General features: G+C 37.8%; 1 protein-coding gene across 7 annotated transcripts in view; it reads left to right on the top strand.

Annotated features, from left to right (window-relative positions):
* Positions 1 to 27,772, top strand: part of CRACD (capping protein inhibiting regulator of actin dynamics) — a 282,825-nt gene that overhangs the window by 74,987 nt on the left and 180,066 nt on the right. For 4 of the 7 annotated variants that reach the window (XM_086705003.1, XM_086704994.1, XM_086704995.1 and 1 more), the window contains one exon: positions 5,464 to 5,558. The exons of 1 other annotated variant lie outside the window; for it this stretch is intronic. The gene's annotated coding sequence lies outside the window, so the exon portion shown is untranslated. Of the gene's footprint in view, positions 1 to 464; positions 485 to 5,463; positions 5,559 to 27,772 lie in introns of those variants that run through there. 2 more of the 7 variants (XM_086704997.1, XM_086704998.1) reach the window with 2 other exon arrangements.

The raw sequence follows: 27,772 nt of genomic DNA, 5'->3' as shown, positions 1-27,772 counted from the left end.
GTCTTGTTGTTCTATTGTCCATGCTAGTGTGTGTTGATGAATAAAAATGTCAGTTATTTTTGGTTGTTGGTCTTTTCTATGTGCTAAGTAAATCAACATTCACAATTGCGCCAGTTTAACTGATAAATGCAAAATAAATGTGTTGTGAGATGACAGGCATTAAGTCTTTTTCATAGTTTGTGAAAAGCTATTTGGAGATTTATTTGAAAAAAAAAGTTTTTTTTTCCATGTGACATTTCCATGGGACATTTTTAGTGATCATAGAAGAGTTTTATTGGAGGCTATGGGAACATGTTTCTTTATATTAATCCATTAAAAAATTATACTTTTAGTGCATTTTTAGAGGAGAAATGAAGTTGCTAAGATGGTTTTACAGAACTTGCTGTATTTTATTGCCTTGATGCTTTGAAAGGCATGTGAATCTACCTCATCTCCGTTCCATCCCAGTACCCTGACAGCATCCTGTCATAGCATGTATCTCACGGTATGTTTGATTCTCACACTAGACTATAAGCCTCTTGGAGATTGGATTGTGTTCTTTGTGGTATCCTTAGTGACTAGCATTGTTGCCTGGGGATGAAGTTAGATGAATACATGATTAAAATTTCTACAAAAAGCATTTTTTTCTATGAACTGATGATCACTGGAAGTGTTCTCTCCATAGTGGAGCTCTCCAAAGCCATTCTTGTATAAATTAAAGTGTTAGAGAGCCTCCATAATAAATTTCAGAAAAAACGCTCTTCCCTTTTTAAAAATTTACCTCCCATGGAGGGTCATTGAATCCAAAAATGGTTACTGAGTGTAGGATCAGTTTGGAATATGTTCAACTATAAATAAACAGAAACCTAACAGTGGTTTAAGCAAATAAGGACTTTATTTGTCTCACATAGTAAAATGTCTGGGGTAGGCAGCCCATGACTGATCTGGTGGCTCAGTGATGTCACCATAGACTCTGGCTCCTTCTGTTCTCCCATCCCTCCTTGTAGGTCTTGTGCTCGTGCTTGTCAGTAGGTGCCTGTTGCACCTCTAGGTATCATCTCCACGGTTCAGGCAGGAATGGCAAGAATGGCAAAGGGCTGAGGGGACATGCCAGTAGAATCTGGCCCCTTTAGAAACTTTCCTAGATGATACCTCTGTGACTCGTACTTACATTTCATTTGACAGAAATGGGTCATGGCTATGCCTAGCTGGAAGGGAGCCTGGGAAAATAAGTATTTAGCTTTTCACCATCTGTAGGAAGAAGAGTAAGTAGATTGTAGATCATTTTCAGAAATGAATTTCAGAAACTAGATCTCCCTTTACATTTTGCTTCTTTTTTTTTTTTTTTTTTTAATTTTTTTTCAACGTTTATTTATTTTTGGGACAGAGAGAGACAGAGCATGAATGGGGGAGGGGCAGAGAGAGAGGGAGACACAGAATCGGAAACAGGCTCCAGGCTCTGAGCCATCAGCCCAGAGCCTGACGCGGCGCTCGAACTCATCGACCGCGAGATCGTGACCTGGCTGAAGTCGGACGCTTAACCGACTGCGCCACCCAGGCGCCCCACATTTTGCTTCTTTTTAAAGAACTCTTCTGGATCACTATTAAACTTTAGGGTGAGACTTAGAGGTTCATAAACATCATCTAGTGATTTGCTCCCTTTATTAAAAAGAATGAAATAGAGTAAAATAGAAAAGAATAGAGAATATCAGAGTGTATCTTACTTGGTTAGGGCAAGTATTTTGTGAAACACTGGGTCACAATGTAAGATATTTCTTACCTGTGCATGAAAAAATAATAACAACAAATAAAACATCGAGAGGGTTGCCTGGGTGGCTCAGCTGGTTAAGTGTCTGACTCTTGATTTAAACTCAGGTCATGATCTCAAGATTGTGAGATCAAGCGCCGTATTGGGCTCTATGCTGGGAGTGGAGCCTGCTTAAGATTCTCTCTCTCTCCCTCTTGCCCATTCCCAGCTTGAGCGCATGCATGCATGTACTCTTTCTCTGTCTGTCTGTCTCTCTCTCTCTTTCAAAAAAACAAAACAAAGCAAAGCAACCTAGAAAGGCATTGTTCTGGAAAATCATTGATTTTACAAGTATTGCTTTATTTATTACTATCATAAGCAATTTGGAGCATATGGGGAACTTACAATAAAGGAGATAAACCTGTGCATAAATACTTCTAAAAGAGGAAGAAAGCTGTCTGTGCTATGAAAGATACCAATAAAGTGCTATGAAAGGTCACTGGAATTCAATTTATAGTAATTCTAACAGGGGTAGAGGATGTGGTGAGTAGAGGTTTGGAAAGGTCTTTGAAGGGAGTCGCCTTTGAACTGAGACTTGAGTATTTTTCGTTTGCTCCTATAATGCACTGGGCATTATACCTGTGTCAGAGCTGATCGTGTTCATTTCAGAACCCTACACACAAGCAAATTTTGTAGAGTTATAAAAATTTTAAGAATACCTTTATTTTGTGGCACCTGGGTGGCTCCGTTTGTTAGGCATCCGACTTCGGCTCAGGTCATGATCTCACGATTCATGAGTTCAAGCCCCACATCGGGCTCTGTGCTCACAGCTCAGAGCCTGGAACCTGCTTCAGATTCTGTGTCTCCCTCTCTGCCGCTCCCCTACTTGCACTCTGTCTTTCTCTCCCTCTCTCCCTCAAAAATAAACATTAAAAAAAAAGTAAAAAGACTTAAAAAAGAATATCTTTATTTCATGATGGACCTATTAATTTTGCCTCTTTCAAAAATGACTGCATTTCCTAAATCCCAGACTATCAGGATGACTTTTGGCTAAGTCACCCTTACCTCCAGGTCTCAGGTAATAATTGGCTGTTCCTATATTATTGGAAAATTTTGATCATACATGGATGTACTCCTCTATTTTTCCAGTTATTATGGAACTATAAAGTTGGTGTTGGTAACAAAACAGAACTTGTTTAAAAATCAAAGTGCCCCTGGACTCATAAAATCTCAGTGTTGCAAGATGCTTCAGATACATATGGTCCAACCTCACCTAACTCATACTGAGGAAATGGAGATTTATAAACAAAGTAATGAAGAATAAGCCAGGAACCCAACCTGGGTCACTGACTTCTTAGTCCATTGCTGTTTTTCACTACCTCCAGTTAGCAATTTTAAGAGGGAAGAGGAAGTAAGGAAGTCAGGAGAATGCTATTCCAGAACTCTCTATTGCTAGATACAAAATTATTTCACACTTTGAAAATTATTTGCTATTAGCATAGTCAGAACTATCAAAGTAAATTGTTTCCTTCCCACTGCTCTGTTCCTCTGGTCAGCATTCTCTGGGTTCTACAGTCATTAGAATTCTGAGGTTACTGCTGAGGATACAGTGACCCATTTTCAGAATCAAAACGATCAGCCAATCTGTCTCCTTGCCAGTCAGTGTTAGGTGTTTGCTGCTCCTTCTTTTCTTCTGCCTGCACTCTTGAATAATTGCTTTAACCAGCAAGCATGGTCCTCTTCCCTGTGTGGTACAGAAGAAGGTGATAATAAGGTGTACCAGTCCTATCCACTAAGAGATTATAATAAATTTTCTTTCTCATGTGCATATATAGATCATATCTAGTTCCTTGGGTGATTTGACTCCTGCTCTTTGACTCAGGAACATAGCAGTCATATTTTGGTTTCATAATAGCATAAGGGAAAAAGAACTTCTGTAAGAAAAAAATTAAAAAATATTTTATCTAGAGCCTGGACATGGTAAGATAGACTCCTTACACAATCAATATAGGTATTATTGTCTTCATTTCTATAGGGGTAGACATTCTTGTCTTCATTTAACAGAGTAAGTAATGGGAGATGTAATTGAATCCCAGATCCTTCTAATTCTACTTTGTACTGCACCATGGTGGTCATATAGGATTAGAAAGGGATCTTTGCCTAGTAGATTTCTTGAAAGGACTGGGTATTCACAGGCTTTGGTGTAGCAATTTCAATTCTCATCATCAAGATTGTTTGTCAAACCTCTGCTCTATATTTTTTAGTCTCCTTATTGTAAGTAAATGTTATGCAATTAAAAAATATGTGTCAAAAACACTAACTTGAGAAGATGTATGCATCCTCATGTTCGTTGCAGCAGCATCATTTATATATATAGTCAAGATAAGGAAATAGCATAATGTCCATTGATGCATAAACAGATAAAGAAGATGTGGTATATATAAACAATAGAGTATTAATGAACCATAAAAGAAAATGAAATCTTGCCATTTACAACAACATAGATTGGCCTCAAGAGCATTATGCTAATTGCACGAAGTTAGATAGGGAAAGACAAATACTGTAATACTGTATGATCTCTCATATATGGAATCTTAAAAAAATAAAAAGCAAGTTTATAGACACAGAGAACAGAATGGTGGTGCTGGAGGCAAGGTGTGGGAGGTGGGGTGGAAGAAATGGCTAAACTGGGTTTTTTATTGTTGTTTTTAACATATATTGAATTAAAAGGTTAAAAAAAACCATAAAATTGCTGCACTAGGGGAAAAAATGATGTAAGGTCAAGTCAGCGTGGGAGCTTCTGGGAAAGATTTTACACTGTGATAAAGCAGGGAGCCACATGACTAGAAAATCCTTTTTTTTTTTTTTTTTTTAACCACCACTCCTTCCTTCCTGTTTGGGAAATGGGCTTTTAAGCAAGGATGAGATGCTTGAACTGTGGCAGCCATTTTGTGACCATGAAGGAAGATTTCCCCAAGATGCTGAGGATGGAGGGAAGGAAGCACAGAAAGAGCCTGAGTCCTCAGTGATATTGCTGAGCTCTAAACCAGTTCTGAAAACTTAAGACTTTTTGTTATGTACAAAGTGAAATGCACATATTGTTTAAGCCCCTGTTAGTTGGGTAATCTTTTACCTGTGGCCCAAAACATCTTTTTTTTTTTTTTTTTTTTTTTTCAACGTTTATTTATTTTTGGGACAGAGAGAGACAGAGCATGAACGGGGGAGGGGCAGAGAGAGAGGGAGACACAGAATCAGAAACAGGCTCCAGGCTCTGAGCCATCAGCCCAGAGCCCGACGCGGGGCTCGAACTCACAGACGGTGAGATCGTGACCTGGCTGAAGTCGGACGCTTAACCGACTGCGCCACCCAGGCGCCCCTGTGGCCCAAAACATCTTAAATAATACTTTCTTTCTTTTTTTTTTTTTTTTTTTTTTTGTAATGATACCCTCTGAGAGAGATGTCCATCCCCAGAGGGTAACATTTTAAAATATGTCATCTTTAGAATGGACAAAAGATGAGTTATTTAGAAACCTCTTTAATCTGACATGGTGTATTTACCCCTAAGTGTTCCAAAAGTACAGAATCACTATATTTTATTGCACCCAGAGTCATATGATCTGTGACATATACCAAAGTACAAAATTACTGTATTGGATTGCATTCAGAGTCATATGGGCTGTGACATATGCCAACTTTGCTTTTGCCAGAAATTTAATGCTTGTAATTTCTGTTCACAGACAGTATTGCAGAATGGCACTTTGAGCCTCTTTCTTCCTCATTGGTTGTCCATCATCTTCACCCCTACACCAGGTGGGACTGGTTTATTTGCCTGGTGAGTACAGGATAAAAAAATGATTTTTTTTGAAGTGCCATAGTACATCTTTGGCTTTTTCCAACTGAGTGGATTTTTAATTTTTAAAATTGCTTTTCCATAAAAATGGCTATACTTTGTGAATATTGAAACTATAACTTATTTCTATCTGACTGACAGATTTTCATCATTAATGACAGTGAGACATATGTAATGCCATTATGATAAGATACATCAACCATAGGCTAATGTTCAACTGAATCACAAGGACTACAGAGTTCATCTGGCCCACACTCTTTATCTTGTACAATCCAGGTTATCCCTTTCCCTGTCCTACATGCTCCTGAGTTCTTTCATTTGTTCATTTGTTTGTTCGTCCATTCATTCATTCATTGATTCATCGAGAATACTTACTGTCACATGCTAAACACTGGATTGGATCCTGAGGATACAGGGATGAATACATTTTTTGACTTCAGCATGCCTATAAATCTTTGGGAAGAAACAGACTCACTTACTGTTAATTATGATACAATTTATTAAGTAGAGTAATGGACCCATAATTATGAAAGCTTTGAGGACAAATTAGTTCACTCTGACTAAACATTTTCATGTTTCAATGGATGATTAGAAAACCTAGGGTTTTTTTTTTTCATAGATATTTAGAAATGTGTAGAATAGAAAAATATCAGAAGCAGCAGGTTACTTAATATCAACAGGGAAGGAATGTAAGAGTGCAATCATTTCTCAATCAAGTTCTTTGTATAGTGACAATTGTATGTACATAATCAGAGAATGAGTCAGTCTATAATGTATAGTGAATTATTTTTTACTCACCAAAATACTCTTTAAGTGGGCCATTCATTGAGAGATGGAAATAGATTTTAGAAACATATGGAGCAATATAGACAGTTATTTATTAAGTTCCTGCCATATGGCCAGAATTGTAGTAAGATTCATCACTGTCACCATTATGGTAGCTAACATTTATTGAGTGCCTTCTCTGTGCCATTCACTGTATGAAGCACTTTACATCCCTCATCTCATTGAATTCTCACAAAAATTGTACATGGTGTGATGGTTGCTATGATACCCTCATTGTACAGATAAGGAAATTGAAGCCTGCAGATTGTGTGACTTACCTGTGACTATCCAGCTTCTGAGTGGCAGAGTTAGCACTCTCTCAGAGCCTGTGGGTAGGAGAGCTGACAACACTGACTCCATCTTTGGCCCTCCATCTTGTTTGTGCCTATGCAACCATCTCCCTCAGGGTAACGTGTTCCAGGCCTTGGAGGTTAATGTATGCCCTGACCAGAATGCAGAAAGGCTTGTTTTAATGTTTCCTAAAGTGGCACACAGAGGTCCTACTTTAAGGTAACTAGTAGAGATGCCTGGCACACCTAAGGTGCCACTTTAGATAATTGCCCTGTGACCTCACCACTGTGCCCCTTGCTCCATAAAACTGTGGGTTAAGGTCTGGACTGGGGGGAGCCTGGGGCAGAGAATGGCTGTGTAGGGCCTGGATCATCCATCTTCTTGATTCCCCCATCAGTTTGTTACCCTGAATAAAACTGAAAATGGTATGGAGTGGCTTCCTTCAGTTTTGTGTCTCAAAGTACCTTCTCATTCTGGAGAATACTTTACTGACCCTCCTCCACCTTCTAACATCATGTTCTTAACTTTTCTGGGTAAAAGAAGTAAAAGGTAGGCATCTGTAGTTTAGGAAAGTTTATGCTTTTTTATCACATGGTTACATTTTAAGGAATGATGCGAAACTGTATACAATCAAGTTCCATCCTCAATTGTTTTTCTTCCCTGTGACATCTTCCTAGCCAATCTCATCTAGCCCCCTGATTCTAATCCCCATCTCTCAAATGGAGACTTCTAAAGCTATATCAGCAAGCCCCACCTTGCTCCAGACTGCTTTTCCAACTTCTACTGGACGTCTGCCTACAGGTATCCCATAGACATTTCATACACAGTGGATCTAAAGAGAAACTTAGGAGCTGCTCATCTGTGTGTGCTCATTCTGTTCCAGAATTCATTAATGGCTTGCCATCCACGCCCTTCCTCAAATGACAGGCATCCAGCTGTTGCCCTTCCTTTCTTCCACCTTCCTGTAGCTATCTCCACTTTAATCTCTGATTTTCACTGCCACCAGTCATTTATCTGAGGTATTCTGATTTCAAGATTTTGTGGTAAAATTAATTAAGTAGATCTCTTGGAGATGAAACAACTCAATATGAAGAGACTGCTTGGATATGAAGAAAAAGTCCATGCCAAATGAACTTCCACTGGTTATATATTTAATTTGTTTTAATATTTATTTATATTTGAGAGTGAGAGAGACAGAGCGCGAGGGGCAGAGAGAGGGAGACACAGAATTCGAAGCAGGCTCAGGCTCTGAGCTCTCAGCACAGAGCCTGACATGGGGCTTGAACGGCGAACCGTGAGATCATCACCTGAGCCGAAATTGGATGCTTAACCAGCTTAGCCACCCAGGCCCCCCCTATATACTTAATTCTGACATACATGTCAGAATTCTGTCTTAATTTCAAAGCAGTTGAAGTTTGGAACTTACTTCGAGCTATTTCTTCCTGCTTCTGTAGCACTTGGTGTGTTTCTCTGTGATCTCACTGGTCACATTTTCATAAATATTTGTTTTTATTTGTTATTCCATTGAATAGCAGAGACTTTGCTCCTTTGGTTTGACCAGTGAGGCCCGACCACCACCAACAGGCACACTGCTAGACACACAGAAGATATTTACCAATGCTTGCCAGTTCAAGGAATGAGTCTCATAACTTTAAAATTGAAAATTAACCACAAATGGGCTAGGAAAGCATCATTTAATTTTCTAAGAAGTTACCAACTTGTTCTCTACTAATAAGCAGCCAAATAAATAGTTTTAGAAAATCTTAACCTTTTTCACATCAATTCACACAATACAAGTTGTTAAATCTTAGAATACAGTTTCTCTGCTTAAAAATCTTGAGTGGCTGCATTATCTACTAATCAAGTATCATTTTACTTGTGATTAGAAAGCTCCAGTTTATGATTTCATACTGAAGGATTCTAAAATCTGATGTGAAAATAAGATAGATAATATGCCATAGTAACTAGGAGGATGGTTATAAATGAGCCATGATTCAGTAGCATTAATGCCAGCAATTAGCAATTTGGACTTTTTTCCTGTTTCTTTTGTGGAAGGTCATTATCTGTTTGATTAAAGTTGTCCTGCCTGTTCTGAAACACGTTTGACTTCTAAAATACGTGAATATCACAGAATGACAGAGATTTGTTTATTTTTGCATTTGACAACTGGAACCCAGCACTACTCGGCTTTGCTAGTTCTGATACTTATTCTCAAGGTCTTGGGTTTTTTAATACTGCTAAGTGGAGTTAATTGCAGAACAGAAGAGTATCAAAGACAATGATGTACCTAGTGCATTTAACCTGGGACACATCATTTTTTAACACCCCCTCCTCTATACAGCATAATTATTTTTGCTAGTAACCATTTAATATCAGTAGCAATCATTATTTTCTATGTAATAATTATTATATCAGTAAATCATTCTTTCATTGAACAATTATTGTATTCTTTAGTCTTGAAAAAAGTTATAAACAATAATAAATTCTGATTTAAAAGATATTATTCATATTCATTAAAGTTTCTCCTATGTGAAATAAACTCTGCACTTACCAAACCAAAATATTACACATAGTAGATCTAATTGTTTCACTGATTTAAATGCAAATTAAAAACTTCAAATGGCCACATAAAGATAGAAATGAAGTAACTAAAATTCTGTTTCTTCATATTACAATCATCAGAATATCATTGTTTTTTTGAATCTGCTCTTTAAGTTCAGGAATATGTGGAATGCTGGGTTTCACGAACTGTGATGCCAGACTGAGCAATTTTGAACCATTATAAACTGACTCTGAAAATTAATCTATGTAGCTGAAATCTGCTTCCACAGACTATAAAATGGGCATTCTCTAAATTCCATGTGGCATAAATGTATAATAGAGATACACATTTTAAAAATGTTCTAATTTGAAGCTTATATGTATATTATTAAAATTCAGCAGTGACTCCAGTAGCTGGAATTTAGACAAAAGATTTTTTGGGGGGAGGAATATTTGATCAAGATGTTTTGAATTGCCAATGCATGGTGATAATAAAATGCAGAATGAGTTTTAGCCAGTTCATCCATATTTTTGTGTTCTCTACAGACGTCACATCCCCTTATTTTCTATACCTGGAGCAGAGTACTTCCCACTGCCTTGTTCTTGAGATGCTGCTGGTCAATCTCAAGTTATCGTTGTTTTGGTTTTCTACTTATAGTAACCTACACAGTACACATGCATTATACCTTCTGCCTAGATGGAGCCTGAACTCTGTCTTGGATTCAATAGTCTACCACTGCTTTCCCTTCCAACCTTCATTCCCCATCCTCAGCAGCATCAGCAATTCCACCAAACCCTCACTGTCAGAGAGAGAGGCCGGAGGTCGTTGCTCTTTATGATATTCTAGCTTTATTATATTTCAAAATATCAATACTAGAAACAGTTATTGGTGAATCAACTTGATTTGCATCTTCCAACCCTGCTTATGATGATGTGACCTTATATTCACAGACGAAAATCAGTGATGTATTGCCAGAAGACAAAATGCGTTTCCAAATAAACTGGTTCACTAAAGGGCAGCTGGGGTGACATCTTGCTGTTCTGCATCTTGGTATCTTTTTTTGTCAATTAATATGAAGGAACATAATGTCTCCTCAAACTGTTATAAGCATCGATTTGTCACAGACAAATGCCACAACCATTAAATTTTAGGAAATCTGGAATGCTATTAAAGTGTTTCATAGCTATCAAAGTAAGGCAGTGTTTATATGAGATTTTCTATGGCAGTAGATGGGAGTCAGATTTCCTTTTAATATGATCGACTGATGAACACCAACAATAATAGCTGACATTTATTGAATGTTTACTGTATATGAGGCACTGTTCTAAGTACTTCACAGGTATTCTGAGATAGATGCTTTTATTATTCCTCTTTTATAAATGAGGAAACTGAGGCATAGAGAGATCAAGCAACTTTCTGTGTGTCACACACCTAGTAGGTGGCAGAGTTGGGATTCCAGTGTGGGCAATCTGACTCCAGAGACCACACTATTAATCACTACATTCTTGATGATACTGAAAAGTACCCTTGGTTATCACCAAGTTCTAGAGACACCAGAAACTGGCAGGTATTTCGTAAATGGTTACTGAAATAAAATCAGTTACTCATAGATCCAGAAGCTGGGCAACCATACATCTTAACTGACCACAGTGTCTCCATACCTATAACTAATAGGGCCACCTCACTTTAAAAAAATGCTTTAGTGATGGAAATTTCCAAACATGCACAAAAATAGAGACAGTAGTTCGATGAATGCTTGCAAATTCATCACCCAGATTTGACAGTTATCAACACATAACTAATCCCGTTTGCTCCTATCCCCTTACCACCACCCAGTTGTAATGTTTGAAAGCAAATTCCAGACATCATACTGTTTTATTCATAAATTCTTCAGTATGTACCTTATCAAAAAGGACTCTTTAAAAATGTAATCTTAATCACATTACACATGAAAATTAAAAATAATTAATATCTAATATCTATTCAGTAAATTTTCCTATTTAATGTATTTTTATGGTTGGTTTATTTGAAACCAAATTTTTTTAAATTTGTTTTTAATGTTTATTTTTGAGAGAGAGAGACAGAGTGTGAGTGAGAGAGGGGCAGAGAGAAAGGGAGACAGAATCTGAAGCAGGCTCTAGGCTCTGAGCTGTCAGCACAGAGCCCAATGTGAGGCTCCAACTCACGAACTGTGAGATCATAACTTGAGCTGAAGTTGGATGTTTAACCTGCTGAGCCACCCAGGTGCTCCTATGGTTGGTTGGTTTGAATCAGGATCCAGCTAAGTTTCTTATGTTGCATTTGGTTGATGTGTTTCTTAAGTCTCTTTTAATCCATAACCATTCCTTTTCTTCCCCTTTTTCTCTTACCATTTGTTGAAGAAACATGGTTCTTTGTCTTGTAGAATTTTCTGCATCATCTCACCTACCTTTGGGGGAGGAAGAGATGTTTTTCATTTACCTAAAGTTTAGGAGGGGACAGTAGAACAATTGTGGACTGTGATATCCCTAAGTGGAACCATTGGCCACTGGGAACCAGAAAAGGCAACAGCCAGCTTGACAATCCTAGTGTGCTGTGTCGGGATGTATTTTTGTGCAGTGATCCTTTTATCTTTTATTTTCATCTGATAATAAAGAGGCATAGTAAGGTACAGGAAGGCCTTCTGAATCCTCAGATAATTATTAGATGATGCTGAATGTATACATTAAGTGTTATGTTCTAATTCTTTGAAAATTGGTAAGTTCACAGATGTTTGAAAAAGTTAATTCCCATTAACCATGATATCATTTAATTAGAATATCCAATGCTATGTTCATTCTTAAAGTCCAGGTTCAGGGAATGGACACATTGGCAGTAAGGAATATGTTGGGTGATACTTTGAGACCGTGTGAATATCTTACTCCCTAGTGATTTTTTACATCCATTGATGATCCTTGCCTAAATCACCTGTCACATGGGGGTTGAAAAATGGTTTTTTTTTTTTTTAATTTATTTTCGAGAGAGTACAAGTTGGGGAAGGACAGAGAGCGGGTGTGGGGGAACAGAGGATCTGGAGCGGGCTCTGCCCTGATGTGGGGCTCAAACTCACAAACCACAAGTTCATGACCCAAGCTGAAGTTGGACACTCAACTGACTGAACCACCCAGCTGCCCTGATGATTTTTCTAATTTCATTGTTTCTTTTGTATTATTGGTTGGTAGTCTTCCGTAAAGAAAGGCTTCTCTTGGTTTTCTCTCTTGTCTTTTATTCGCTCTCCCATTATACTAGCTCTTTTTTCTCTTACCATTTTGTACTCATGGACTTTAAAATTTTCAAGTTTATGATATGTTACTTTCGTTACTACTTTTGAGGTTTGTATTGCACAAATTTTGCCAGTGGGAGCCTCTTCAAACCTGTTCCTGTCAACCTTTAACATGATCCTTTAGTCTTTGAGTGCTTCCTTGTTTTCTAGCCCAACAAGATGTCCCAGGGTCACCTTACTATCCCTGCCCCAGACTAAAACTCAGCCATTTCTTTAAGGATTCCCACCTCTGTAGAGGGGAATGGTATTTTAACAATCAAGATCTGGGCACTAGGTGTATACATTGCTTCCTTTCATGCCCTTTTTGGTGTGGCCCTAAGTCTTCAGCTAAGGGTGGAGGGAGGATATCTGGCCTTTAAACACTGCTGAGAGAATCCCTTCATCCCTCCCAGATCCCTTAGGATTGTTGACAGCTTGAATGAACAGTATTTCCAGTTTTTCCATTCTCTGAGGATGAAAATTTGTAGGCTGTTTTCTATTCCAGTTGACTTAAAATTTTACTTAATTCTGTTGTTATTAAAGCATCATGGAATTATAGACTCTTTACAACATTTTACTTAAAAATTGTCGGGGCGCCTGGGTGGCGCAGTCGGTTAAGCGTCCGACTTCAGCCAGGTCACGATCTCGCGGTCCGTGAGTTCGAGCCCCGCGTCGGGCTCTGGGCTGATGGCTCAGAGCCTGGAGCCTGTTTCCGATTCTGTGTCTCCCTCTCTCTCTGCCCCTCCCCCGTTCATGCTCTGTCTCTCTCTGTCCCAAAAATAAATAAACGTTGAAAAAAAAAATTAAAAAAAAAAATTGTCTTTACCAGTGCTTCTTTACCAGTTTTGAAAATCTGTTATAAGTGAATGCTAACCCTAGAAAAATGCTCATCCACAAAATATTTTTACATAGAATTTTATTGAGTTCTTGTACTCGTAAAATTCAGTTGTCACTATGAAACCCCACTTATGATCCCAGTCGCGTTTCACCCCTGTTGTTGTATGTATAAAGATGCGTGGCATCAGTGAAGGTTTACGTGACTTCCTTAAGGTTACACACTACCAGAAACAAGACCAGAGCCTAGGATTTTTTGTTTGTTTGGTTTTTATTCTCATATAAAATAACTAGTTTACCTCCATTTCTTATCTTATAAAAAGTTCTGGAATGTAGTAAGAAAAGGACCTTCAGAGAAAAAGAATGGCCTTAGTGGAGTGAAAAAAGGAGTGGATTTTATTTTTTAAGAACAAGAGCAGGCGCATCTGGGTGGCTCAGTCAGTTAAATGTCTGACTTCAGCTGAGGTCATGATCTCACGGTTCGTGGGTTCGAGCCTGTGTCGGGCTCTGTGCTGACAGCTCAGAGCCTGGAGCCTGCTTCGGATTCTGTCTCTCTCTCTCTCTCTCTCTCTCTCTGCCCCTCCCCCACTTGCACTTGCCCACTCTTTCTCTCAAAAATAAATAAACATTAAAAAAATAATTAAACAAGAGTCAGAAGCAGGGCATTTGAATTTTTCAGTTTAAAAAGAATAGAATCTATGTTACTGAAATCTTCTTTTCTTGAATTCCTTTTTCTTTCTTCCTCTACCCTGATAGTTAATATGAAAAGTGGCTGATAGTTTTGGAGGCAGAGGCTGCACATGATGTTTTGGGAAATGAACTATGGAACTTTTCTACCTATGTACCAAAGCTTTCCCTGTTGTATAGTCTGTGTTACCTTAAACTCTCATAAGTTAAGTATAGGTGTGTGTGGCTGGCTTTATGAAATATTGTTATTGGTCATCAGTTGTCTTTTATCATTATGTCTCAGTTGTCCATTAGCCATATGTAGTTGTTTAGTTTTATTAATGTATGGTTCTCTGCAAAAACCCTATTATTCAGCACACCATTGTGACCTTCAATCTGGAAAGCCTCATTAAATCTCGGCTTTGCTCCAAAGAGCCAAAGCCAGCTCCAAGGCAGCACATATTGAAGCTGTCTGTAGGCTTTGTCTGCACAAAGGGACGCTTCTATTACACTGTCCTTGGTATCACAATGGGTGGGAGAAGGAAATGTTACTATCTTTTCTCCAGTGTTTTCTTGTAGTGGAAAAGATTGATTGAGATACAGGCAGCCACTAGAATTTGAACAAAATAAGATGGGAGTTGTCACTGTGTCCCATCTTATTAATATTTCCTGGTGAGTGTATGGGGGGGGGGGTAGTGTGATATGGTATAGAAGGTGCTGAAAGTTAAACAATGCTGGAAAAATACTGGCTGCTTAACCTGTAGGCAAACCAGGGAATGATTTTAACCCAAACTGGCTAGACTGAGAGTCTGTAAAATAATAGATAACTTTGATTTATTGTTTTTGTAGGGTGTAAAGTAGTCTGCAAAGCATGACCTACAGACCACTGAGAACTCTGATTACAGAGCTTTAATCAGGATGAAACAGAGTTCCTGTTTCTCTTTGTGTGTAAAGGAATCCTTAGTCACTGCTGATTCTGGAATTCTTTAGTCTGGTGCTTAATTAATTTGTTTGCTGGGCAGATCCTTCATGCCATCATTGTACATGCTTCTTGACAAGGGTGAGCAGGTCATTTTCTGCTGTTTTGAGATGCACCCAAACTAGAAAGGCAGTTGGGAATGTGTTTCAATTTTGATTATTGTGAAATAGATGGATAAATAATAGTTCAAATAAGATATAAAAATATTCCTTAAGTTTCTGCACCTCCCACATAAAATGTTTTTTTCTGTGTTTTTTAAAAAAGGAAAGGCCATATTCTGTGATTACTGGACAAGGGCTAAAGACACTTTAAAATAAATAATAAACGTGGCTATTGTGACTAACATTGTTTGAGTCAATAAGAAAAAATATTTCTGAGGTAGAAGTTTTTGAACTAGTATTTATTCTTCAATATCCAAGAAAATATGTCAAACACAGTTAATTTGGGAATCTGTTAAAAAATCTAACAGTACTACTAAATTGTTTTATCTGTTTATGGAACTTTTTCTTGTAATGTCCATCACAAGTATTATTGGCTTGATTCTGAGGAAACAAAGATAAAGTATTAGAACTGTGTTATGAACTGGTTTTTGTTTTGTGGATTTAGATATTTAGCTGGGGGGAAGTGGTGGAGGGAGAGTGAGGGGGGGTGGGTGTTGGATTCTATGTAGATCTGTTACTTTCCAGATTTCTTTTAGGCTTGTACGTTAACTGTTCACTTCCTCCCTGGTATGCTGCACTGTGGGGCTGCTGCCACCAGGGGATGTTGATGCCTAGGAATGGCTTCGTGGTCCAAACTGGAAGGCATCTGTTATTCATTAGTTTGATAAGCGTTTATTGAACTTACCATGTGTCAGGCACTGTGCTGTGCACGGGGATACAAAGATGAATAAGGCACAAAACCAGTAGTGATAAAGTTATGCATACAGTGCTACAGAGGGACAGAAACAGAGCTAACCTTCATTTTATGGAAGATGTCCTGAAGGGAACTTCTATGTGGGTTGCCCCTTGAGAGATGACTATGAGTTAAGTTAAAGTGAAGGTAGTCTTGCTGATAACTGATTCCGAGAGAACATAAGTTACTTATGTAAGTTATGCAACTAATATAACTTATGTTTTCCTGTGAAACTGCAATCACAAATTCAAATAAAAAAAGCCCTAAATCCTTATTACTAAAAATAATAAATATACAACATGTAAGAGTATTATTTGGAGAAAGATTTAAAAGAATATAAATGTTTTAATATATTTAATTACCTTCTGGTTCATCTCTTATTGTTATCAACCAGTTCTTAGTCTAATTTGATTTTAAGCCATCTTAAAATAACCCTAAATCTTTTAAGATCAAAATCCATTGGATCCTCCCTTCCCCTCCTCTATATATCTTTCTGTTTTATTTATCTGTTTGTCTATCCATATCTTATCTGTCAGAATTAAGTACTTCCAAGGAAGCTTAGAATAAAAAAGACTTTTCATTTGATTTGATTTTCTTACCTGCTTGTTGGTTAGTGCACAATAGTTGCACCGTTGTTTTCTGTTTCTTTGCCTGAGACAAAATTGGCTTTCTGCCAATTTGACTTGTACTGTACCCCCATGAAGCTGCGTTTGTCAGGTCACTATGTCCTTGTTACTAAATCCAGAGGACACCTGGAACACCTCACAGTGTACATCTTGAAAAGATTATGTCACTTCTCTGCTTAAAACCACTCCATTTCCTCATTGCTTTTAGGATGAAGTTCAGATTCTATAATATGGCCACATCTGACCCCTCTTGCCTCCAGCAGTGTCTCTTACTGCATTTCTCCACTCACTGTTAAGATCCCAAATAACTGATCTTCTTTTGGTTCTTTGAATGAACCATGCTCTTTCTCACCGTTGGGACTTGCTGTCCCTGTGTCTTTCTTTCTCTGCCCCTTTGCTGGGGTACACTGTTACTCAGCCTTTCCGCCTGAGTTCAGACATGTGCTTTCTTTTTAAAGAAACAAAACTCCAATCATGTCCTAAAAAATCCATCCACTTCCTTCAATATCAGTTCTAGTACCTCTAATCTAAACAATCATTCTTATATGTCAGAACTACTCTAAAACCCCAACTGGTGTTTCTGTTTCTACTCTTGCCCCTAATCTTGTCTAATCCATTCTCCACACAGTCACAAATATGAGATCTTAAAAATGTAAATCAGTTTGTGTCGTTCTTATTTAAGCCCTTCTTCACTGGCTTAGCATATCGTTCAGCTCAGGAGATCAGGCATTTGACCACTTCACAGTTGCAAATCCCCCTCTCATTCTTGCCTACTATACTGAGTTATAAAGTGGGCATCCACGTGATCCAGAATGTGCTTATATAATTTTTTAAGAATGTTACTAAAATATGGATGCCTGGGTGGCTCAGTCAGTTAAGCATCCAACTTCGGCTCAGGTCATGATTTCACGGCTCATGAGTTAGAGCCCCACATAGGGCTCTGCTCTGACAGCATGGAGCCTGCTTGGATTGTCTGTCTCCCTCTCTCTCTGTTCCTCCCCTGCTCACACTGTCTTTCTTAAAAATAAATAAGCATTTAAAAAAAAAAAGTGTTACTAAAATGAAAATACAAAGCTAAAAATTCTTGAAATTTCTGACTTTTGAGGAACTTTCGTTTTTAAGAAACACTAATTCAAGCCTTTCCCTGGAAAGTCTTTTCTGGGCACCTTTGTACCCACTCCCGACTACTCTGTGTGATGAACCTCTTTTCTGTGCTTCTTTCCTTAGGACTTATCATTTGTTGGGTAACTATCCTTAAGCTCCTTGAGGGGTCCTAGATAATAGTAGTGAAGAACCTGGCTATAAATTTAATTACATTTTAAAATATATTTTAAAAATTAGGGGCACCTGGGTGGCTTAGTCAGTTAAACATCTGACTCTTAATTTAAGCTCAGGTGATGATCTTAGGGTCATAAGATCTGGCCCTGTGTTGGGTTCAGTGCTGGGTGTGGAGCCTGCTAAGGATTCTCTCTCTGCCTCTCCCTCTACCCTGCCCCCTGTTTGCATGCTTGCGTCCTCTTTCTTTCTCTCTCTGTCTCTGTCTCTAAAAAATGTATTTAAAAATGAAAGACAGTAGTAATCATATACATTTAGAACATGGCAGTATCTGTGTGTGAAACACAGTTTGGTGTTCAGACAATACTAGGTGCTTATGTGAATTTACTGGGATCCTTGGAATAGCTCCATGTTTCCCACAGATTTGGAACTACTGCACTAGAGAATTAGCTTAGATATGGACGTTCTATGTAGACCAGTTACCGCTGGGGTATGCAGTTTGCAATAGTTAACATCTTCCAGAAAAGCAGCAGTAAGTTAGTAATCATCTGATGGTTGTAATAAATGTTCTGTTAGATATGCATCAACTATGGGATGCCCTTTTCCTGACCTTCAGTGATGACAGCAATTTCAGGGGCTCTTTTAAAAAACTGGGACCTACTCAAAAGCTACTCAGGAGAGTCTTAGGTTTGATTTTGCAACCCAGATCTGTCAGTAGGTTGTTACCTACTCTGAGAGAGATCAGATTCAACATGGACTTTTGAAAGTATTCGCTTTTCAAGTAGATTGTAACTCTAGGGATTTGCCCTCATTCCTGAGCATTCCCATTCATCTATCACTTTAATACTACATTTTTTCCCCTTCAAGATGCAGCTCATCCATGAACCATCCCTTTTATCCTTCTCTGTTCTGATTGTCTATACTGCAAACTCTCATACTTCCTTACATTCCACATTGTTCTGTAGTGGCTTCTGTATTAATCAGTTTATACTGTATTAATCAGGCTATACTGTTTCAGTATTAATCAGTCATACTACAGAGGTTAGAAATTTTTTCCCCAGAGGTGCCTGGGTGGCTCAGTCAGTTAAGCATCCAACTTTAGCTCAGGTCATGATCCCATGGTCTGTGGGTTTGAGCCCCATGTCAGGCTCTGTGCTGTCAGCCTGCTTCAGGTTCTGTGTCTCCCTCTCTCTCTTCTCCTTCCCCACTTGTGTTTTCTCTATCAAAAATAAGTAAACATTAAAAAAATTTAAAAAAAAGAAAAATTTTCCCCAAAGAACCTGGTGATAAGATTGGACTGTCAGTAGTCACTTACTAAATACATACTAATTTAAATTATTAGGCTCTTAGGCTTTTTCTTTCTTTCCTTTCTAATCAATTAGCTAACAAATTTAAATTTGAGTGTCTAAAATAAATGCATGCTGCAGTGCTACTGAGCTACTGAAAGAAAGTCAAGGGACCTCTGTGAGGCCAAGATGTACCAATTGTCATTGGCTCTGCATAGCAGAAAGCTTGAATATCTGACCCATTTTGCAGTAGCAAACACAGCAGAAAGCTATTGGAGGTCTGATTGCCCTTGTAGCTTGTGCTGTTGCTGAGTCACTATTTCAGAACTCTATTAGATTGAGTGGATTCTATTTCCAAGATTTCCTTGTATCTGCAATGTGAAAAACCTATTTTTCATTAGAAGGTGATCATTTGGAGATAAGAGCAGTCAGTGATGGTGCAAGTTACCTTCTACCCTTTGTATTGAGTATACTAAATAGTAATTTATAGGTATGAAAACTCCAAAGGACAAAGTATGGGTAAAGGAGTAATTTTCATCATTTTACCGTTATCTTTAAAGGAAGTACATATTTGTTGTTGTTGCTGCTTTGATTTTAGTTATTCTGGAACTAATAAGATGGCACTTTAGTTTTAGGTTCATCTTCCACATCTCACCCTCCCCTTATCACTCAGTCAGCAGACAAATATTTATTAGGCTTGTATAGAAATGTGTAAGAGAAAATGTAATTCAATTCAACAGATATTTACAGAGAATTTGTTTTGTGTCAAGCTCCATGCCAGTGGAAGAAATTTAGCATTAGTAAGAAGTGACTCTGTGTCTCCTGGAATTTACAATCTGCCTAAAAACAAACAGTAAACAATTACAAAGGTGATCCAGATTAAATGTATATAAAAATTAAGCTGAATTGATGGGCACAAAAGATAAATTTGACATAGCCCCTTCTCTTAAAGAGCTTATAATTTAAGTACCGAAAGAGATATATACACCTTACAAAAATGACAAGCAGAGTAAATATAGTGGAAGTAACAGTAATATACTTTGGGGCAAAGGCTAGAAATGATTAACCTTGAGAATTAGGAAAGACTCCATGAATAAAAAGGCATCCTGGAAAGGTAGACATTTGACAGCCAGATAAAGGAAGGTAAGGCATTCTGGATGTTGGTGGTGTTAATTGTACCCATCATCAACTTCTATTGATAGTGGAGATTAAAATGTATTATCAGCTATATTTCTGATCAAGCTGGATTGAGGAATGTGGCTTGGACCCAAGGCCAAAATGGGGCCTACAACATTTCTCCCTTCTCCTCAATTTCAAGTGTCTACTCTGTTGGAGGCACAACAGCTGGAAAACTGCATGCTGCCTTCCAGAGGAGGTTGTGCTCTGCCAATGGGCAAGTGGCTCTTTCTGAGAAGGGGCTAGGCAGAAGCTGACTCCTGCCTGAGCACTGATCTTCTCCCAAATCAGATTGTTTATCTCTTGAGGGGAGGAAATAAAAGTAATGTTAAGAGTGAAAGCTTATTGGGGCACAGTCAGTTAAGCGTCTGACTTCAGCTCAGGTCATGATCTTGCGGTTTATGGGTTCGAGCCCCATGTTGGGCTCTGTGCTGACAGCTCAGAGCCCAGTGCCTACTTAGGATTCTGTGTCTCCCTCTCTCTCTGCCCTTCCCCCCTTCATACTCCATCTCTCTCTCTCTCTCTCTCTCTCAAAAATAAATATTAAAATTAAAAAAAAAAACAGGGTGAAAGGTTTTTCCTCATTACTTCCCTAAGACAGCAGAACTGTGGGCAGAAATTCCCATATTATAGCAAAGCCAGAAACTTGGGGAGAATAGAAGAAATCTCCCTGTACCAGGTAAGAAAACAAACATTGTAATGATAAATCACATGATACAAACTGAAAATTCTATAGAGATCAAAGATCAGAGAAGGAGGGATGTCAGCAGGTCCTAGAGTGGCTGGGGAAGACTGATTGCCTGGAGAGGGTGGAACTTGAGCTGTATCCATGATTCAGATGGAAAGAACAGATTCACATTGGGTTTTCTGAATAGCATGTAAGTATATCAATAGATAACAAGCCAAATTACACATTTTTTGCTAAAAGCCATGAGGCAACTCCAGCAGTTTCTTGGAACAGTACATTATTTGGCAAAGAAAGACAGATTGACTTTGGGAGCTCTAAAGTAATTCCAGATAGGAAGGTATCCGAGTAGCGTAAAAAGCAAGGAAGTGCCAAATGTCCCTTTTCAGTGTTCTCTCCACCCTTCAGTTAGTACTGATGAAGTATCTGCTCTATTTCCTGACCACTTCACCTCCACCTACATTTCCTTGTGGAGGAAAATACGTGTCTTATTTTAAATAGCATTTCATGGATGGATGCCAACACCATGAAAATAGACTTCCCATCCTCCTTTAAAAAGGTATTGTTGAATGGGTTTGGAATGAGGAAGTATAAAATTACAGCTTGAAGGACCAGTGAACAGTTGAATGTTCAAGGTGCTTTTAAACAGTTGTATTGAAGTAAAGTTGATATACAGTAATTGAAGTATGCAATTTGATGAGATTTGATGTATACACCTGAAATTTCCCTCTACACACTGCCTTAGCGGTATCCCTCAAATGTTGATATATCATATTTTTATTTTTATTCAGGTCAGAACATTTTATGACATCTTTGTTGATTTCTTCTTTGTCTCAGGAGGTTATTTAAAAGTTTATTTTTTAGTTTTCAGATATTTGGCTAGTCCAGATATCTTTCTCCTGTTGATATATAATTAATTTTACTGTGATCAGAGAACATGCTTGTATGATTTTAATGCTTTAAATTTATTTGGCCTTGTTTTCGTGGTCACTTGAGAAGAATATATGTTGTATTTTTCTATTGTTGGGTCAGTAGACCCAACTAGGCCCAGTGAACTAGGCTAGTTTGTTGATAGTGTTGTACAAGTTTTCTGTAGTCTTACTGATTTTCTGTCTACTTGTTCTATTCATTATTGAAAGAGTTATTAAAATCTCTGATTCTAATTGTAAATTTGTGTCTCCTTTCACTTTTATTAGTTTTTGCTTCTTATATTTTGAAGGTCTATTATTAGGTACATAATTATCATTATGAAATGACCCTCTTTATCTTTGGTAATAGTTATTGCTCTGAATTCTACTTGTCTAATATTAATATAGCCATTCCAGTTTTTTAAAAGTGTTATTATGGCATATCTCTTCTCATTATTTTACTTTTAGCTTGTCTTTGTATTTGAAATGAATTTTTATTATTTTTTATCTAACCTGACAATCTCTCCTTTTTTATTTGGAATTAACTTATTAGTATGGTCAGGTTTAAGCTACAGTCTGCTTTTTATTTGTCACATTTGTTCTTTGTTCTCCTTTTCTTTTTTTCCTCCCTTTTTTGGGGGCAGGATTGAGTTTTTTGGGGGGTAGAGTGGGCAGGATTAAGTATTTTTTATGGTTCCAATTACAGTAAAACCTTGGTTTGCAATCAAAATTCATTCTGAAAACATGCTTGTAATCCAAAGCAAATGCTTTGTATCAAAGCAAATTTCCCCATAAGAATTACTGGAAACTCAGCTGATTCATTACACAACCCAAATATATTCATATAAAAATGATTATAATACTGTAATATACTATGAAATAATAAAGAAAATACAAAATATGAAGAAAAATAAACAAATTAACCTGCACTTACCTTTGAAAACCTTTGTGGCTGGTGTGAGGGAGACAAAAGAGAAGAGGGTTATTGTGTAGGATGACTTTCACTATCACTAAAGGAATCATACTGTCTATTGGTTCAGTGGAATCTTTTTCTGCATGGGGGCCATTGTATACACTCACACAGATGTTGACTACAATACAGTATTAATAAACTCTGGTCATATACTGTATTTAATGTAACTGGCAATAAGGCAGCAGAGGAAGGGGTCTATATCCACAGGCAGCCTGACCTAGAATGAAGTAGAGCATTCCTAAGCTTACTCTCGTATGGAAAAAGCAAAGGATCGTCCACAGGTGCTTTGAAGTGACAAAAATACACTAGTGCCAGTTGTGGGCATCTCACAACGTTTTGAAAAATCACTGATTTCTGCCAAACGCTGTGGCCTGAGACTGAGCATTCGAGTGTGGGAGATGATCATCCACAATCCTGCAGCGAGAGAGAGAGAGAAGAGCCATTGGCCCAGTTATGATCATGTGACATTTGGCATCATGTACTACTCATATTGCAAGATACTGCTTGTTTATCAAGTTTAAATTTATTAGAAATGTTTGCTCATCCTGTAGAACACTTGGAGAACAAGTTACTTGCAGTACAATATTGTATTTCCAAAATTGGTTTGTTATATTATTTGTGGTAGTTTAAAAAATTTACAGTGTACATCTTTAATTATACTTCATATCCAAGTAATATTATATTACTTTACAGGTACTATATGAATCTTACAATAGTATATTTCCATTTTCCCCTAACCTCTGTATATTATTGTCACATATCTTAACTTCTTCATGATTTTAGGTTATAAACCCTACAATTTATTATTGTTACTTTAAATAACTATCTTTTTTCTTTTATTTTGAGAGAGAGAGAGAGAGAAAGTGGGGGAGGGGCAGAGAGAGAAGGAGAGGGAGAAGGAGAGAGAGAATAAGCAGGTTCCACACTGTCAGCATAGAGCCCAATGCAGGATTCAAACTCAAGAACCATGAGATCAACGACCTGAGCCGAAGTCAGATGCTTCACTGACCAATCCACCCAGGCACCCCTTAAATAACTATCATTTAAAGACATTTTGAATTTAAATACGTATTTGTATTTAGTCCCATGTTTGCCATTTTTGGTACTCTTCATGCTTTTGTGTAGATCCAGATTTCCATCTGGCATTACTGTTCTTCCACCTAAAGAACTTCCTTTAAAATTTCTTGTAGTGTTCAGGGGTACCTGGGTAGCTCAGTCATTTGAGTGTCAGACTTTGGCTTAGGTCATGATCTCATAGCTTCTGAGTTTGAGCCCCATGTCACTATGCTGACAGCTCAGAGTCTGAAGCCTGCTTCAGATTCTGTCTCCTTTGTCTCTACCCTGCCCCCACTCGTGCTCTGTCTCTCTCTCTCTCTCAAAAATAAATAAACATTAAAAATTTTTTTTAAATTTCTTATAGTGTTCTATTGCTCATGATGAATTTCACTTTACCTTTGTTTTTGAAAGCAATTTTCAGAGAATTCTAGCTTGGCAGTTTCTTTTTTCTTTCAGATTTTGCAGATGTTCTGGTCTCTGTTGAAATCTGTCATTCTTACCTTTATTCTTCTGTATATACTGTATCTCTTTTCTCTGGATCTTTAAAGATTTTTTTCTTTTCCACTGGTTTTCAGTAATTTCATTTTGTTATGTCTTGGTATGGTTTTCTTTATAGTTCTCATGCCTGAGGATTTGTTTGGCAAAATTGGAGAAATAGCCATTATTTTTTCATATAAATTTTCTCTCTTCTCACCTCTATTTTCTCCCTCTGAGACTCTAATTATACTTATGTTAGACCACTTGATATTGTTCCACAGCTCACAGTCCGTTCGTTTCCTTCATTTCAGTAATTTTGCTGTCTTTCATTTTGGAGACTTTTCATTGATGTGCCTTCACATTTACTCATCTTTTCTTCTATACTATCTTGTCTCCTGTTAATTCCACTTAGAGTATTTTTTATTTTCAGAAGTTTGATTTGGTTTTCTTTATATCTTCTCTTTCTCTAGCATGCTCATAGTTTCTTTTACCTTCTGGGACATATGGAGCATATTTTGTATGTGTTCAGGTTCAAATAAACAAATTCTCAGGTAGTCTTTCATCTATGTCATTTCTGGGTCTATTTCTTTTCTTTTTTTTTTAATTAAAAAATGTTTGTTTATTTTTGAGAGAGACAGAAACAGAGCATGAGTTGGGGAGAGGCAGAGACACACACAGAATCCAAAACAGGCTCCAGGCTCTGAGCTGTCAGCACTGAGCCTGATGTGGGGCTCGAACTCATGGACTGCAAGGTCATGAGCTGAGCCTTAGTTGTATGCTCAACTGACTGAGCCACCCAGGCGTCTTTTTGTTTTTGTTTTTTTTAATGTTTATTTATTTTTGACAGAGAGAGAGAGAGACAGAGCATGAGTGGGTGGGCATTGTAAGTTTTATGTTGTTGGGTGCTGGATTTTTCTTTTTTTAATTCCTTGAAACAGTTTTGGATTTTGTACTAGAATGCAGTACCTGGTGAACAGTTTAATCTTATGGGAAAGTTGATGTACTCCAGTTTGTCTGTTGATCTTTTTTTTTTTTTAAATTAAAAAAAAGTTTCAATGTTTAGTTTTGAGAGAGAGAGAGGTAGAGTGTAAGTGGGGCAGGAGCAGAGAGGGAGACACAGAATCGGAAGCATGCTCCAGATTCTGAGCTGACAGCACAGAGCCCAGTGGGGGGTTTTGAACTCACAAACCATGAGATCACGACCTGAGCTAAAGTTGGACACTTGGTTAAGTGACTGAGCCACCCAGGCGCCCCTCTGTTGACCTTTGTTAAGCAAATTTATTTATAGCCTTTAGTCTAATGTTCAGTTGTTCCCGTTGCTCAGACAACCATTGCTCAGACAATACTCTTGTGAGGATTGTACTCCTTGTTGTTTTGTTATAAAGTCTTTCCATTCTGGTTGTTGGGAACATGAACTAATCACGGTCTTGTGTGAACCCTAATTCTTGTGTTCTCTAATCCATGCTTTAGGTAGTTTTTCCACATGCATGTGTCAGTTAGTACTTAGCCTAAGACCAAAGGGTAATCCTCTGCAGATATCCAGACCTCCCTCTCTGTGTACCCCTCTCCTTGTTACTACCCTATCCCTGAATTCCAGTGACCTTGGTTTTCCTAACTTTAAACTTTGTCTTCAACTCAGAGAGATCACTGGGCTACACCTGGCCTTCTTCTACCTGCACTGTAGGCTATAAATTCTCTCCAGTCAGTAAGCTGGGTTCGTCTCTTGTTTCTTTTCTCTCAGGGACCCCTGTCCTGCATTGACTGATATCTAGTGTGTGAAAAACATTTCTTCATATATTTTGTTCAAAACTTTCTTAGTTGTCTTAAGCTGAGAAGGAAAATCTGGTCCCACATGGATACAATTCAGGTAATGTTTTACAGAATGAAAAAATGGAAACAGCTATATTTAAAGAGTTTGTTATTTCAGATATTCTTCTTATCTTTTTGATTTAAGAGTGAGGGTGACCAATTGGATTGGCTGTTTTCTCCACTGAACTTCAATGGAAATCTTTTGCATTAAGTCTGCTTTAGCTGGTTAAGCCTTTCCTTTGAATATGTCTCTCAGAGGATAAGACATTCTAGTCTAGGTTTAGGTGACAGTGACCCCCAGTTGTCCTATATTGGCGTTGGTAACTTTGTCTGGGATTACGATCTTGAGGTTTAAATCATTGATTTAGGAGATAGATGGCATGATGAAGGAATGATGTTAAATCACTGACACTTCAGATCTCCAATTCTAAATTCAGACTGTATCTAATAACCTGCACCATGTGACTGCACTTGAAGTCTCTGTGGGTAAAAGGACAGTTTATCAACCTCTATCAGTAGAGTCTGAAACATGAGATTTGAAAAGGTTTGATCGTGCTTAATACTAGAAGAAATGCCTCTTCTAATTTCAAACCCTTCAACCTAGAAAACTGAAAATAACGTGTCCCTCTTTTAATCAATAAAGAAAACACATTTGATGATTCCTGTTTCCCATCCTTTCCTGGAGATGTCTTCTTTTTTCTCAGTAGATTTCCAAAAGCTCTGATTATTTGAGCCTCCAGTAGTAAGTATAACTTCAGTAGGTTTCAGAATTGGGCCAATGTGTACAATAGTTCTTCTGATGAAGGGACTGCTGATGGCATAAAGACAGGTACTAGTGAAGTTACGGTGTCTGTGTATCACTAGGGCCAAATGAAGCTAGAAAAGTCATTCTGGAGTTTGTTGTCACCAAAAGGTGCTTCCATGTATGCAGTTACAAGTATCTTTAAGTGATAAAATCTCTTTTCCTCATGGTACTTGTGAACTTGCTCCAATATTGTCATACTATTGCCATCAGGTCTGTAAAGCTTTCTTAGGAGCAAGAAAAAAACCCTTTGCTTTACCTTTTTCTCTTATTTTTTGAGTCTGAAAATGAGTCCTCTCTCTGTCTTTCTGTCTCTGTCTCTCAGCCTCTGTCTTTTCACATGACCACTTGGGAAAGAGCCTTGTTCATTTCACTACATCCCTAAAGGCAAGGATGTAGAGGAGAAAAGCAACCCTCTTTAAACTGTGTAACCAGAAAGTTTAGAGCAGGCCCTTCCTTAGTTTTTGAGTAGATAATGAAAGAAAGAGGAGGTTCTGAAGGAGTGTTGAGGCATTGTCTGCTCAGTTTTCATTTTATATCATGGCCCCTGCATCTCCAACCTACCTCAGAAATGCTCGCAACTGACAGTGACTATGCGAGGGAGAAAAATGCTTCAGTGTGCTAGAATGGTTGATATGTAGGTACAACCTGGTTTATGTCCCTGGGAATACAGTGAATATGAATATGAAAATTCTATATAAGAGGAAAAAACTCAGGTTTTTTTGCACAAATATAACTACATTTATGTGTGTGTGTATTTTTAATTTTTTTAAAAAATTTTTAAATTTATTTTTAATTTTATTTTTCTATTT

The sequence above is a fragment of the Puma concolor genome, chromosome B1 (genome assembly GCF_028749965.1).
Source record: "Puma concolor isolate L17-30 chromosome B1, mPumCon1.1.hap2, whole genome shotgun sequence".
NCBI lineage: Eukaryota > Metazoa > Chordata > Mammalia > Carnivora > Felidae > Puma > Puma concolor.
This window is presented reverse-complemented; position numbering and strand designations above follow the sequence as displayed.